The sequence below is a fragment of the Ursus arctos genome, unplaced genomic scaffold (genome assembly GCF_023065955.2).
Source record: "Ursus arctos isolate Adak ecotype North America unplaced genomic scaffold, UrsArc2.0 scaffold_18, whole genome shotgun sequence".
Classification (NCBI taxonomy): Eukaryota; Metazoa; Chordata; class Mammalia; order Carnivora; family Ursidae; genus Ursus; species Ursus arctos.
Window position 1 is genome coordinate 44,434,284 of NW_026622852.1, and position 14,606 is coordinate 44,448,889.

Here is a 14,606-nt window from a genome sequence, read left to right on the forward strand (position 1 = left end):
AAGTCAGGTGGCACGTATACCAGATAGCTGTGGCTGGGGCTGGAACTGCCATTCGCATTATGACATGAATCTTCTTGGTTTGACTATCTATACTGATTATCAGCCTCCAGTGGGTCAATACCTGTGGTGTATTTGGTTTGTTTTTTGTTTTTCCTTTTAATTTTTTAAAATTTATTTATTTGAGAGAGAGAATGAGAGGAAGCACGAGCAGGGAGAGGCAGAGGGAGAAGCAGACTCTCCATTGAGCAGGGAGCCCAATGCAGGGCTGGATCTCAGGACCCTGAGATCATGACCTGAGCGGAAGGCAGATGCTTAACTGACTGAACCACCCAGGCACCTCTGTGGTATGTTTGGATGATTATTGCATTAAGAAAGCCCTTCCTTATATTGAACCCAAATCCAGCTTGCTGTCATTCAAACGTGTCCCCTCTTGGGGACACAGGAAGCAGATGCTCCCCTTTCCCTGAACAAAGACATCCATTATTTAGTCAGATTTCTATGCAGACTTAGGACTTCTTGTCTATCTTTTGCATTTCTGTAAACTGGTCCTGTTATTATTTCATTTGAAAGAGACTTGAGGCTGAAATATTTATTACGATGTTATAAATAACTGTTCGATTGTTTTCCTTTTTACAGAAACAACAGATATCCACTATAAAAAACTGATAAAATGCTAAGAATCAGAAAGAATTAAAAACCACTTATAATGGCAATAGTCAAAGTTTTACAACCTGCTTTCAAAAACTAACACGTACGTGGGGAGCCTAGATGGCTCAGTTGATGAAGCATCTGCCTTCCGCTCAGGTCATGATCCCGGGGTCCTGGGATTGAGCCCCACATTGGGCTCCCTGCTGAGCGGGGAGCCTGCTTCTCCCTCTCTTTCTGCCTGCCGCTCCCCCTGCTTGTGCTGTCTCTCTCTGTGTGTCAAAAAAGAAATAAAATCTTTAAAAAAACAAAACAAAACAAAAAGCAAAAACTAACATGTACCTTGTAAACTACATGATCATGTTCTGTGTGCCTAAATATTGTCACACAGATAATTTGCAATTGCTGCATAGAATTCTACATTTAATGACTGTGCCATAGTTTGTTAGTTCAATTGCTTGCTTTTGGGGTTTGGGGAGCCTTATTTTTATTTATTTATTTATTTATTTATTTATTTATTTATTTATTATTTATATATTTATATATTTATTGTTTTATTTATTTATTTATTTATTATTTATTTATTTATTTTTACATTATAAATACCTTGGTGATGAACATCCTTGTAATTAAATCTTTATGTATGTTTTTAATTATGTCCTTGGGGTGGTGTGTTATTTGTCATTGTTGCTTGGCATCATGAGGACCCCAAGATCAGCACTGTTCTCAGGCAAGAGGAAGAGGGAGGTGGAAGGTGGGAGGTAAGGGGGTTCAGAATGAATACTTGCGTAATTCAGAGTAAAACAAAACCAAACAAAACTTGTATTTATGCGAGGTTGGCCTTTGAGTCTCAGTGTCTACATGTCTGCTTTATTCTGGTGGCAAAGATTCCAGCCACCGTGCCCTTTGTAGTCAGGACACTTGGCTATTAATCCCAGTTATGCACACTAGCAGTGTGACTCATTATATCCATCCATAAAATGGGGTTGTCTTGGGGAAATGAAAAGAAAAAAAAATACATGTAAATTTTCTCACACCTGATACAAGCCAATAAACAATGGATGGCCTCACCCAAGTGATGCTTGAATCTTTCCCCATCCCACATCAAGGGATTTTCACCCTCAACTCTGGGCAGTTTATTATACCCAGGCAAATTTTCCTTCTGAGAAAATCCAAAGGGCATTTTTCTCCCCCTCCCTCTTTCTGGGTCCTCACAGCTTCAGGCCCTTCTGAGACTCCTAGGACCACAAAGTCACTTCCATTATAATCAGGAGTAGAAGAATATCTGTCCCTGACAAACAAGGTTTTAATTCACGAAGGGGCCCCTAATACCCTGGTGCCCAAAATGTTTTGTCTGGCATTTTCTTAGCCAATGCATGAATAAGGAAGAAAAGGCAAGATGCTATGCAGAGTAGAAATCTAATAAGCCCTGAAAAATTCATCTCCTGTTTCTCCCCACCTCTTTTGGGGGAGCTACCCAGTTTTCAACAGTTTCAGTTTTACATCAGAAGGGACCTGAAAGGACATAGGCTGGGTAGTGAGGCACATCAGGGCTCTACCCTATGTTTCTGCTACTTACTAGCTTTGGGATCCTGGGCGAGTTGATTGGGGTCTCTGAGCCTCCGTTTCCTTAGGTGCACAACGAGGATAATAACAGCTGGTTGGTAATAAGTTCGAGATTCATGCAAGATGCAGAGCACGGTTACTGGCACTTTGTAGCACTTCCCCATTCACTGTTTCTTTCATCCATCACAAACTTCCGTTACTACACCTCTACTAAATTACCTGAGGAGAGAGAGAAAATCCTTCATCACTATATCCCTCTACGTGTGCCTTCCAGAGCATTTTACTTATAATAGCTGCCTAAAAACCTGCCTAACTAGACTCATTCCTTCATCCATTCACTTCGCTTATGCTGGGAATTATGCTGGGCACTGAGAAGGCCAAAATGAAAAAGGCATTCCCTGCCCTGAGGGAGCTCATAGCCTAGTGTGGGAAATGGACAAGGAAACATGCAATTATAATTCAGCAACAAAGGATTTGTGTGTGGCAGAGAGACGTGCAAGGGCTTGGCAGGGCATTGAGCAGGGTCACTTAACCCAGCCTTGTTGGGGACGATGTCCTGAGGGAGGGGACAGTGGAGCCAAGTTTGATGACCCAGTATGAATTCGGTTGATATAAGTTAAATTTTGTGATTTAACTTTACGACAAATCCGAAAATATATGTTTTTATTTTACAAAGATAGAACCTAAAGTCCAGAGAGATTGATTTATCCACGATGACCCAGGAGGATGGCAAGGCAGTAAAATCTAAAGGAACCTGGCTCCAAAGCTCACGATCTTTCCCCTGTGCCACGCTGCCCCTTCCAGACTGAGAAGGTACCCTTGATTGTGACAGTTCGGGCATCCTGTTGGTACAGCTGCTGCCTACGCAAAGCCAGGCCTGTAGTATGCTTTTCAGCTTCCTCACATCCCCCCACCCTTCTTTTTTCATGCCGAAGCTCTTCTTTTTCAATGGTTATGCTGGGATGTAGAGAAGGCAGGGACTCAGCTTCACTTCCCATGCCCAGCCCCAGATGTAGGTTGCAGGGGCCTCAGCCACCCCCCAGTCATCATTCTTTCTTCCAGGGACAGAGTTATGGCCCCTGGGAGAGGTCTGTTCCACCAGAGTAGTCAGTTACTAATGAGCTTCATGCTGCTTCTCCGCCCCCGGCTCCCCAGCCCTTCTCCACCCTCACATCTCCTAAGTCACCTTCATCTGGCAGCTGGAGACTAGTGGGTGTGTGTGTGTGTGTGTGTGTGTGTGTGTGTGTGTGTGGCTCAGCAGCTAGAGGATGCCTCCCAGGTCCCGTGTGTATCCACTGAGAGTGAGCCAACCTCAAGGGAGACGGATCCAGCTCCTTGGACCACTGCCACGGATAGACAAGCCCGGCCTCAGTGCATCAGACCTTGTGGCTCCATCCCCTCTGAACAACCTGATGCCCACTGGACTCTGGGTGTTCTCTGCCAGAATCCCAGGCCCCCTCTGCTGAGCCTGTGCCTACTGCATGACGGGATAACACACTATCTCATGGATTCAGATTGGGAACATCAATATCAGCACAGCTACCATTTATTGGGAACTTGTTACATGCAGATACAATTACTATCTCTGCTCTCTATATAAAGAAATTAAGGCTTGGAGAAGTTAAATAGCTTGTCCATCTTCCCATAGTTGAAAGTGATAGATCCAGGATTTTACCCCAGCAACATGGCTGCAGACCCTGTATCCCGACCCACCATCATATAGGGAGAGGAGCTAACGTTCGAGCATTTAATGTGTGCCGAGCATTGGGCTAAGCCCTGTGCATGGATTATGTCAGTGGCTCCTCCCAACCAGCCCATGACATAGGTACTATAGTTATCTCTATCTTATAGATGAGGACCCTGAGGTTCAGAAAGGTTAAGAGGTTTCCTAGGTCACATAGTGGGAAAGTGGTGGATCTGAGATTAAAGTCCCTGGCAGCCTGACTCCTGAGTCCACGCTCCTCGGCACCATGCCATTCTTTCTGTATTGGGTTGAATAGTGTCCCTCCCAAAGTGCATGTCTGCTTAGAAACTCAGACTGTGACCTTACTTGGAAATAATGTTGCAGATATAATCTGGTTAAGACGAGATCATCCTGAATTAAGGTAGACCCTAAATCCAATGGCTGGTGTCTTCATATAAAAGAGAAAGGAGAGGAAGATCAGACACAAAAATACAGACAAAGAGGAAAGATGCCCATGTGAAGACAGAGGCAGAGATTGGAGTGATGCAGCTATGAGCCAAGGATTGCTGGTAAACACTACATGTAGAAAGAGGCAAGGAAACATTCTTCCCTGGGCCTTTTTGGAGCATGGCCTTGCCAACAACTTGACTTTGGACCTCTAGTTTCCAGAGCTGTGGGAGAACAAATTTCTGTTGCTTTAAGCCACCAAATGTGTGGTGATTGGTTATGGCGGCCCTAGGAAACCAACATACCATTTGAGTACCAGGTTATCATTAAAAACAAAAAAAGTACCATTAAAAACAGGAGACTAGGCTTCATGCTCCCATGAAGTTCTTTTTGGCTCCAAGAACTATGATTTTATGATTCTTAATTAAACCAAAGGTTGTGGAGCTCCTGCAGGAAATGATCGGTGGGATGCTAGGGCTACTAATTTGGGTCTAGCAGCATGACTCCCTCCTTCATCATCCCATGGCCTTCTCTGGAGTAGGGAGAAAGGACCTGAGTTTTCTAATAGAGAGGTCTTGGATGAGTCAGTTAACCTCTTAGCCTCAATGTTCAAATCTACAAAGTGGGAGTAATGATTTCATTGAAATTGTGAGGATTGAAAAAAGTAGTGGATATACAGTACCTACACAGGGAGAAGCAAATATATGCATGAGTCCCCCACCTCCACTTCAGGGAAGTGTTTTTTGAAGGTGGTGGCATTTTTGCAAGGATGTTCCCAATAGGAGAGGGGCCAAGGCTATTTGGGGGTGGAAAGTGCGGGGCCCAGGGCAGTGTCACTGGGTCTCATGGAGATGTTTGCATAGCAGACATTTGCTGCTGGGGGAGGGCGTTAGGCAGGATTCGACAGGTCAGTTCAACAAGACATTTGCTGACCCTCTGCTGTGTCCTGGGCACTGGGATAGATGTCATGGCAGGGGAGGAGTCCCCCAGAAGCTGTGTGCCAGATGGGGTTGCTTGCTCTGCAGTAGAGTTTAGCTGTACCTTTCTATATTTAGATTCTATCTTTGTCAAGCAAGAAGACTTGTTTGACAGGGCTCTGGTTTTTCATCTCTGAAAAGCCACTCATCCATAGAGCTTGGGGTTTGGGGGAGAGGGAAAGGGGAGGAGATCTGGCTCCTCTCCCCCACTCCGAACAGATGGGATCAGAACAGGGCCCTTCCACATCCCCAGCCAAGACGCCTGAGCCTTGGCAGTTGTCCCAGGACACAGACAATGGGGTCTGATGGCAGCTTCTCAGGCCTGGCTCTCCCTGGGCAGGAGGCTTCTCCTGGGGCTGGCAACGCCATTTCTTCAGACGCAGAAAAGGGATTTTGGGAGAGAAGACTGCACTGAGGCAACTCCTGACAGCTTCTCTGGAAAACTAGGACACAGCTTGTGGGATCCCAGCCCAGTGGCCCCGCCACCTGACCCCTCTGTCTCTGCCAGGACCATTGTCTAGGGAGACAGAGGCAGAACTGGCCTAGGAACATGGATCTGCTGGGTGAGGTGGGGGGAGGAGGGTCAGGCGGCCAGGATGGTACAGTTGGTTAGACTCTGATGTTTCTCTTTATTGGTGAGGCAGGATTTGGAGGGAATGGGTAGGAACAGTTAGCCTCTGAGCACAGCCAAAATAGAAAAGATTAAGCATTGGGTAGGGGAAGGGATCTGTCTGCCCATACATCTTAGACACAGACCTGAAAAATGAAGGAATCAGATCCTGAAGAATCTTTCAGAGGCGCTGGAGCCCAGACTCATGCCTTCAGAAAGATGGATTTCAAAACCACCCAGGGAGAATGGCTGAATGATGATCCCCCCATTCATCTCCTGGTGACTCTATGCTGCCATCTAAGCCACTGTACTCCCCATAAGTCCCCAGCTTCCTCCTTCCTAAGTAGATGACTTACCCTGTTCTTTATTGAAATTAAGTCTATCTGGTGCTATCTTCCCCTGCTTCCTTCCTCTTTCTCTGCAAATGTGTTGATCTTCAGCCCAGCAGAATGTAAGCTCCTCAAGGGAAGGAGTCCTGCCTTATTCCTTGTCTGTGTCCCCATCATCTGGCACAAAAGGAAGAGGGAGGCAGAGAGAGGAGAAGGGAAATGGAGATATCTATAGATATAAATATAGATATAGCTATGTAGAGAAATGTAGCAGAGTCATAGAGAAACCTGCAGAAAGCAAGCCAGAGACAGAACATGAAAGCACATAAAATCCGTGTTATGTGTCAAGCACAGTGTTAGGCATATAAAATACATTATTATTATTATTATTATTATTATTATTATTATTATTATTTTGGTGGGGAGACACTTCATTGGGTTTTCAGTTCACATTACAAAGGATGATAAATGCTGCATGATAGGTGGATACTTGCCAAATAACTCAGACATGAACACATATAAAACCAGTAATCTCCCTCTTTCCTGGACACCCCTCTCCCCCCCCACACACATTGCAATAAACAGCAACAATTAAGTGTGTCGGCTTTTGTCTTACCTGGCCTATCCATATGCTTGTATAAACATAGGCTTCCGTTTCTTCTCTTTCTTTACCAAAACCCCCCACAATATTCTACTACACCCACTGACTCTGTATTTTGCCTTTTTCACTAACAATATATCACAGACATCCCTTTTTGTCAATACACATAGATCTAACTCATTCCTTTAATAACTAAACAACTCTCCACAGGGTAGATGCGTAAGAATTATTCTATTATTGACGGGCATTCAGGTTGTTTCCAGGCAGTGTTTTATGTTATGATAAGCAATTATCTAATAAAGATCCTTGGCTATCTATTCATATACACTGGTGTTTGTTTTTCTTTCTATCTGCTGGCCTCCTCCAAGTGGGATTGCTGTGGTAAAGGGTTACGGTTTTTCAAAATTTATTAGATCCTTCCAGCTTAATTTCTAAAAATGTTATAACAGTTTATATTCTCATGAGCAACATGAGACAATTTTTATTTTTCCTAACCCCTCGTCAGCGGCTAGATGGAATCAATCTTTAATTTTCATGCATTGGATGGGCAAAAACGTTATTTCACTGTTGTTTTGATTTGTACTTCTCTAACGACTAGGGGAGCCTAATCCAACTTTGGGCTTATATTGGCCATTAGGGTTTTCTCTTTCGATATTTTCCTGTCGCATCCTTTGTCTTTTCCTCCTGGGATGTTCCATTCCCCCCCCCCCCTACTGGGATGTTCCACCTTTTATTGTGGGCTGGTAAGGGACTTTTTTATATTATGCATATGACACATATATTGTTTAATTTAATCTTAAGCGTGATGCATCAAGGTGCCCTGGGGGTCCACAGAAAACTTCGAGGGGGCAACAAGAGGTAGTTGACACTTTAGGGAGAAATTCAGTGGCATTTGGCATCTGCTGAACCCCAAAGCTATGAAGGTGGTGGAGTTTACCCTGTCAACACCAGATCACACTATAGTCCCCTCAGTGATGTCATAGGTATGTGATGCTGGGCTTCAGAGCCTTGCTGTAATAAAAACGCAAGTAACATGCAAAGATCAATGTGGAATAAGAAATGGGGGTCATGGTGTTCAATCTAATTCCAAGTTTTCCATGTTTTGAGAAGCTGAGCAGCGTCCCCCAACCCATACATTCCACAAGTAAGCAAGTAATTTCATTTATTTAAAAATGAAATAACATTTCTTTCAAACTCTTTGTATCAGGTGATAGAACATACATACTTATGAAATGGTTTGAACCTAACTACTCCATAAACAGGACTGTCGGGCCTTTCTTCTGGCCTAGCAGTCCCATGAAAAATCACTTAGACATTAACAAATGTATGAATCAGGCATGTTTGGGAATCTTTGCCTGGGAACAATTCAGTGAGTGGGGTGATGACATCTCTGTTTGGATCCTTTTCACAGATGCAGCCATCTCTGAAGCTCAGAGAGGTCAATTGATTTATTTAAGATCAGAGACTTAGAAAGTGACAGAGTCTGGATTTGAACCCAGGTCTGCCTTGCTCATACCCTGAGACTTTCTCACTCCAGCAATCTGATATGATGCATCCGTTGGTCCAAATCTATATCATGCCTGGAGCCTTAGAGAAAGGTGACCTTCCTTTCTGAAGCACTGTCCTCTGACATTGCCTTCGATCGGGCCACGGATTATATCTTTGATCTTTCTTTCTCCACCAAATCCTGTAGCCCATGACAATGTTCAATTCTTATCTTAAAAGAAGTGGGGGAAAACAGTCCTTGACCTTGATAATCTGTGTAAGCCATTTTGCCGCTGTGCTGCTTTGGACCACAAATTTCTCCATGGTTCGTTGTCACCTGCCCTTCCTCCCTTCCTACTATAATACAGCACTGATGGTAATCCACTTGCCTTACTCAGCTGACTGACGTGGTATTCACCAAGGCTACTGACATGATTTTTAAAAAATCATCACAAAGTTCAAGGCTTGTTTTAAGGAACCCCATTCCACTGCCCTTGTGCATATTGGAATTGTATGCACTAGGTGCTCAATGCATGCCTAGGACTTAATTGGCTCTGGAGGTTTGCCCTCCCCCCGCCCTTTCCCAGTGTCCTTCCTCAACTCTAGGCCTCTGTTTCTAGCTGCCTCATGAGAGCCCTTGAGTGAGGTTCTGAAAGGATTATGTAAATCAATTGTCCCAACTGCCTCTGAATTCCACATGCCCCCCCCTTGAACTTTCCTTGCCCACCTCCCTCTCTTTTCCTTTTTCTGGTGTATAATGGAAGCATGGGAATTTTAAATCTATATGACCTTGGGCAAGTCATTTTACCTCTCTGAGCCTGTTTGTTCATCTATAATAAAATACCAATACCAATATCAATATCAAATTACAATAATAATGCATTGCATGGATGTTATAAGGATTAAATGAGTGATTTCATGCAAAGCATCTAACTAACGTTGGGTTTGGCACTTAGTCAGGCTTAAAACATGAAGCTAACATTAGTGCTCATTTATCAACATCATCTTTGTCACCATGGTCATTACTACCATCTTCCCCACAGTAGATTCTGTTCCTCCTTTTCCTGTTGAAAGAAAATGTGCTTTAGCAAAAAAGAGCACCAGATTTGGAGTCAGAAAGACCTATGTTCAAAACCCAACCATATGTCGACTGTATGACTTTGGGCAAATGACTTCACCCCTCTGAGCCTGAGCACCCTCATCCACAAAAAGGGATTCCTATCATTCACCTATAACGGAGCGTCCAATGGGACGATAAGTGAGAAGACACTTTATAACTTACATATTACAACACAGGTCACTTTCAGCGGATGGTTTATTACCGTGTCCGTGGGGCTACCATTTTCACAGGAGAGAAGGTCAAAGTCAGCTTTGACATCCAGCCTCCACCCCTCCCACACACACCCAAGGCGCCACGTTCACCTTCAGCTCCTCCTCTGGCTTGTGCTGGTCAGAGACGTGCCCTGGATCGAGGAGCACTTTTCTGCATTGTGTTTCCTCTGGACTCACAATTCATGTGTAACCCCCAGCAGGACGAGAGATGGAGTCCCACGGCTGCTGTTCCAGCATCTTTTCCTAACACCATATGCTGTCTACTTGCCTGATAAGGTTTTCCAACAAGGTGAGTATACTTTCTGAGTATCTCCATATCTTAATGGAAAATTCTCCTGCAACTTTTCAGACACTTTATCTGTGATTAAATATTAACATTCCCAACCAGCATATTTTTCATCGGAAAGCGTGAAATATGACAAGATCCTCTCATGTTGTCTATTTGTGCGAATTCCTGAAGCCAGTGCCAGATTGGGAAGCTGATTGGAAAACAAAGGACATTAAAAAGAGGTGAAGATACAATGATGTTGGGGGTGGGGAAGAGAAAGAATGCAGACAGACCCCTTGAAGACTGCAGGGGCTGGCTTGGAGCTGCTCTTCTTTACCACGCTGTGATTGGAAGATGCCTTGCAAAGTTCCTAGATCGCCCCTCTTGAACTACGGAGCCCACTGAGATTTATTTATATGACTCACAAAACGTGGGGAGCAAAATGCAACTGTCAGGAAGATATTACAACCAGGATCTGTTTTTAATGCAAAATCTTTAACTCACCAACTTATTCATCTCCAGAAAAAGGTTTCCCTGTCCAAACCCCTCGCATCAGAACTCGGCAAAATGTATGGGGGAGAGGAAGGAGTTCGCTTTAACCGATAGCATTCACCGTGTGTTACGGTGCTATTCGTCTAAGTGACAGAGCCAGAAGGCAAACCTATACTTCTTTCTGACTTTTTATTGCTTTTCATCCCAGTGGGAACCAGCAGAGGGGGAGAAAAAAAGTCTTTTGAATGGTGAAATGTGCTTAAGATTTTTTTTTTCCAGAAGGAGGGAGGAAAAAAATGACCAACAAATATGATTCGAGTTTGTTATAGTCTGGAGAAAAATATTGTTGAAGCTGGGCTTCTGCAAATTCTCTGTGACTTCTGTGGATCCAGTTAGAGCTGAAGGGTAGCCGTGGGACAAAGGGAGGAAGCTACTGCAACTTGCATTTTGGCTTAATATAAGAGAGTGTAGCCCACAAAACTGTGTACAAAGTGAGCTACTATACAGGTGGTGAGGTCCCCATCACCAGAGGTATTCAAGTATATGCCACTTAGTGAGGACACTGTGGAGAAAATGCAAACGCTGGAGAATAGGTCAGGTGGATGGCCAGTGAAAACCTTTGTTGGCCTTAGAGTCTGTAGTTCTCTGAAATCAGCTGAATGAAGAAAAAGGGAGGGGGGCTTTGGTAATGAAAATACAGGCACTTTCTTATCTCCCTTTGATCCAAACAGAACTGAGTTTTGATCACTTTACTGAGTGAGAGGGTATATATTCCCTTTTATAATGGGAGGGACTAATACTATTAACATTAGCAACAACCGCAGTGATAATAGTTAATTTACATTTACTGTTGGCGATGTGCCAAGCACGGTCTTAAGTGCTTTCTAAGCATTATCTGCTTCGTTCCTCAGAATAACCCTATAAGGGAGAAGCTGTAATTACTCCTCCCAACTTAGAGTTGGGAACTGAGATGCAGAGAGGTTATGTAAGGTCACTGGAACCTCCTTTATTGATGGAAAAATTGTAGCCCCAGGGCATGTTTGAAGCCAGATGATCGGAAAGAATACGGGGATTTGGAATCAGAAGATGAGGATCTCGAAGTTCTAGGCATTGAGGATCAGTGTGGGTCCATCATTGCACGAGGTACTTTATCTCATTTCCTCTCACAACAACCAGGAGTGATAATTTCATCTCCCTTCTATAGATGAGGAAAGTGGAGATCAGAGAGGCTGAGAAACTTGCCCAATATTGCACAGCAAGGTCAAGGTAAAGATTGATATCTTCACATCGATTGCCGTGTTCATACACAGAGACCCTCCACACTTGAATCAGATCTCAGGGAAGTCAATCAACACTTTGAGGTTTGGCTTTGCTCATTTGAAAAATGAGACATAATGGATGTCCTTGGCTTGTCAATTGTCCAGAGTTGTTCAAGTCCTAATAATGCCGATTAAAGAACATTGTGAATTAAGGATAGAGTCTGATTATTGCAATCACTGGGTCTTCTGATTATAAACCTGGGGATCCTCCAACTTGGTACTGGACTTGTGTGTGTGTGTGTGTGTGTGTGTGTGTGTGTCCTTAGAACAGCAACTAGAGGCCAGGGAAGGTGGATCAGTGTTCTTTAAATGTCAAGGCCTTGGTGGGTGGTGGCTCTGTACCCATAAGCAGGTGAAAGTAGATGCTGGCTTCCCTGCCTGACATAGTACTTGCTGGGTGTCAGAAAGCAGAGAGGCCAGAAGAAAATGCCCTTTGAGGGATAATGGGGCCTGGCAGAGTGGGGCCAGGCCCCCTGACTTATAACCTGAGTTCCCTCCCTCACAAGTGAAGGGGTCTCTGTGGCCTCGTTGACACTTGTCCAGGGTTTGTGGCAAAGCTGCTCTATGTGCCTCAGTCTAGAAGGAGCTTCTGCTTTGGGCTTTTGCTCTTAAATCTCGCCTGTGTGTTTCCAGTCTGGGGGATAGAATCCAATTGCTAAGGTCCCTACAGGCACGCCTTCTTCCCTCTCTGGTAGTTCTAAAATGATTCCTTAATAGATTCCATGTTGAACAACTTTTTTTTCCCTCAAAAATGTGTGATCTATGGAGGAAAAAACCAAATGCTGGAGGTTTTCAGAGCCCTCGCCAAGTTCTCCAGCACACAGAGCCCTTGAGCCAGGAGAAGGCCTAGCATTTCCCTCCTGCCTCTGCTGTGAGATCTCGAAGAAGTCATGTTCACTTCACCATCTCATGTAAAAAGGAGATGGAAATGCAGTAAGGGAAGCGTATGCCAGATGGAGGCATGGGGTGCCAAAATGCCCAGAGCAGGCACTCAGTGGATTCTGCAGTGAAGGATTGCAGGCAGTGAAGTCTTCCTGGAGGAGGTGTGATGAAACCGACACTTGATGGGTGAGTTAAAGTTGGCAGGTAAACAGGTGGAGGAAGGCCATTCTGAAGAGGGAACAGTTCAAACCACAGAGGGGCAGTGAGAAGGCCTGGTGCATTGAGGAACCAAAAACCAAGAGATGTGGCTGGGGCTTGAGATGACTCTGAAGGGATAGTGGAGGCCAGGTCATGAGGAGCCTTGTGGGCCCAGAGAAGAGTGTGCCTCTATCCTAACAGCAATGGGGACCCATCAGCGAACGCTAATCCATCAGAGGGTAAGAGGGTTCTATATCAAAAAGGCCACTGGGGTTGCATTTTGAAGGGCGTTGGGAGGCGGCAGCAGAGGCTAGGACTGGATGTCCACGAGAGGAGAGACAAGGCACAATCTAAGGTAGGGGTGGTGAAGAAGAGGGGTCTCACGGTACAACTTGCTTCTTTGGGCTTCCCTTTCCTCATCTATAAAACGTGGGGCTGTCATCCACATCCTTCATCACTCCACTCCTAAGTTTTTCTTCTAGAACTTTTTTTTCCATAGGCCCCCAATGTTTCAAGAGGTTATGTCTATTAAGTTACATTTATTAAGGGATAATTAGTTTTCCAATAAGTACCAGTTTTAGTTGATATAATTCCCACCAAAAGCAATTAAAGTCTGATTTTATTGGGGAAATATATGATTCCCGTTAGCATCTGTGAAATATTGAAAGGAGATCGTGGACTGCCATTATATCTCCTGGGCTTTTCTTGCCAGGGAGTGTGAGGCACCGCGTGTGCAAACCACTGGATGTGGTCATCAGTAAGGCTCACCTCTGAAATTTTATGAGTCTGGGAAATAATCCTCTTTAACAAGTACTTGGCAAGTTGTAAATCAGTCTGCAAGTGTGAGGGATTGTTATAACTCATTATGATGAGGTAGATTCTCCCAAAATATGAGCCTTCAGACACAAGAGGTACTGAGATGGGACCACCGCCATTTAACACATGAGTAACTGGCAGCTCAAAGAGGTTGAGTGAGAGGTTTTAAAATGTCAGCAAATTAGTGAAAATAGCACCCCGTGCTCCGCCTGCTTGACTTCCTTGGGCATCTGCTGATTTTAAAGAATGTTTGAAGTTCTCTTCTCCCCACCTTCTGACATCCCCACTGAGTAGGAAAAGAATTCATTTCTTGGTGCAGGAAGCAAGGAATCAAAGGGTGGTTCTAATAAGGGACTCAAGGGGCCATGTGCCAATTTGTGAGCGGAAGGAGATACCCCCTGCACCCCGGCTCTGTCTGAAGGGCAGAGAGCGAGTGGGGGAGATGCTGGCAGAGCGAAATCATGGGCCATTCCTTATAGAAGGGCATTCGAGGGCTCTCAGTTCAGCCCCCAACTGGAAGGGGACCAAGGACAAGATTTAGAAACCCATAAGTGACCCGTGTAAGGTGACAGCCCTATAACTAACCTGAAAACGGCGACCGGAGGAGCAGATGGATTCTAAGTTTAAATACCAAGGTTCATCTAACTGCAACACATTTTACACGGAAAAAAGCACACTGTGGGCTAATTGGTCTGGTATGATCCCATTCATGGATGAAAGAAATAGTAACTGTGCTTCAGCGTCCTTACCGGCAAATCGGGGGTAAAAATAGCACCCGTCTTACAGTGTTGCGGCGATTAAATGAGGTAAGGCACCAAAGTGTTTAGAACCATGTCTCGCACGCAGTGAGTACCGTGAAAATGTTTGCTCTCGTGTTTACGACCGTGTCTAAGCATTTATACGTCTGTGACTAAAGAGGATGGATTTGAAAGAGCCAGTGGTGGGTAACTGAGGG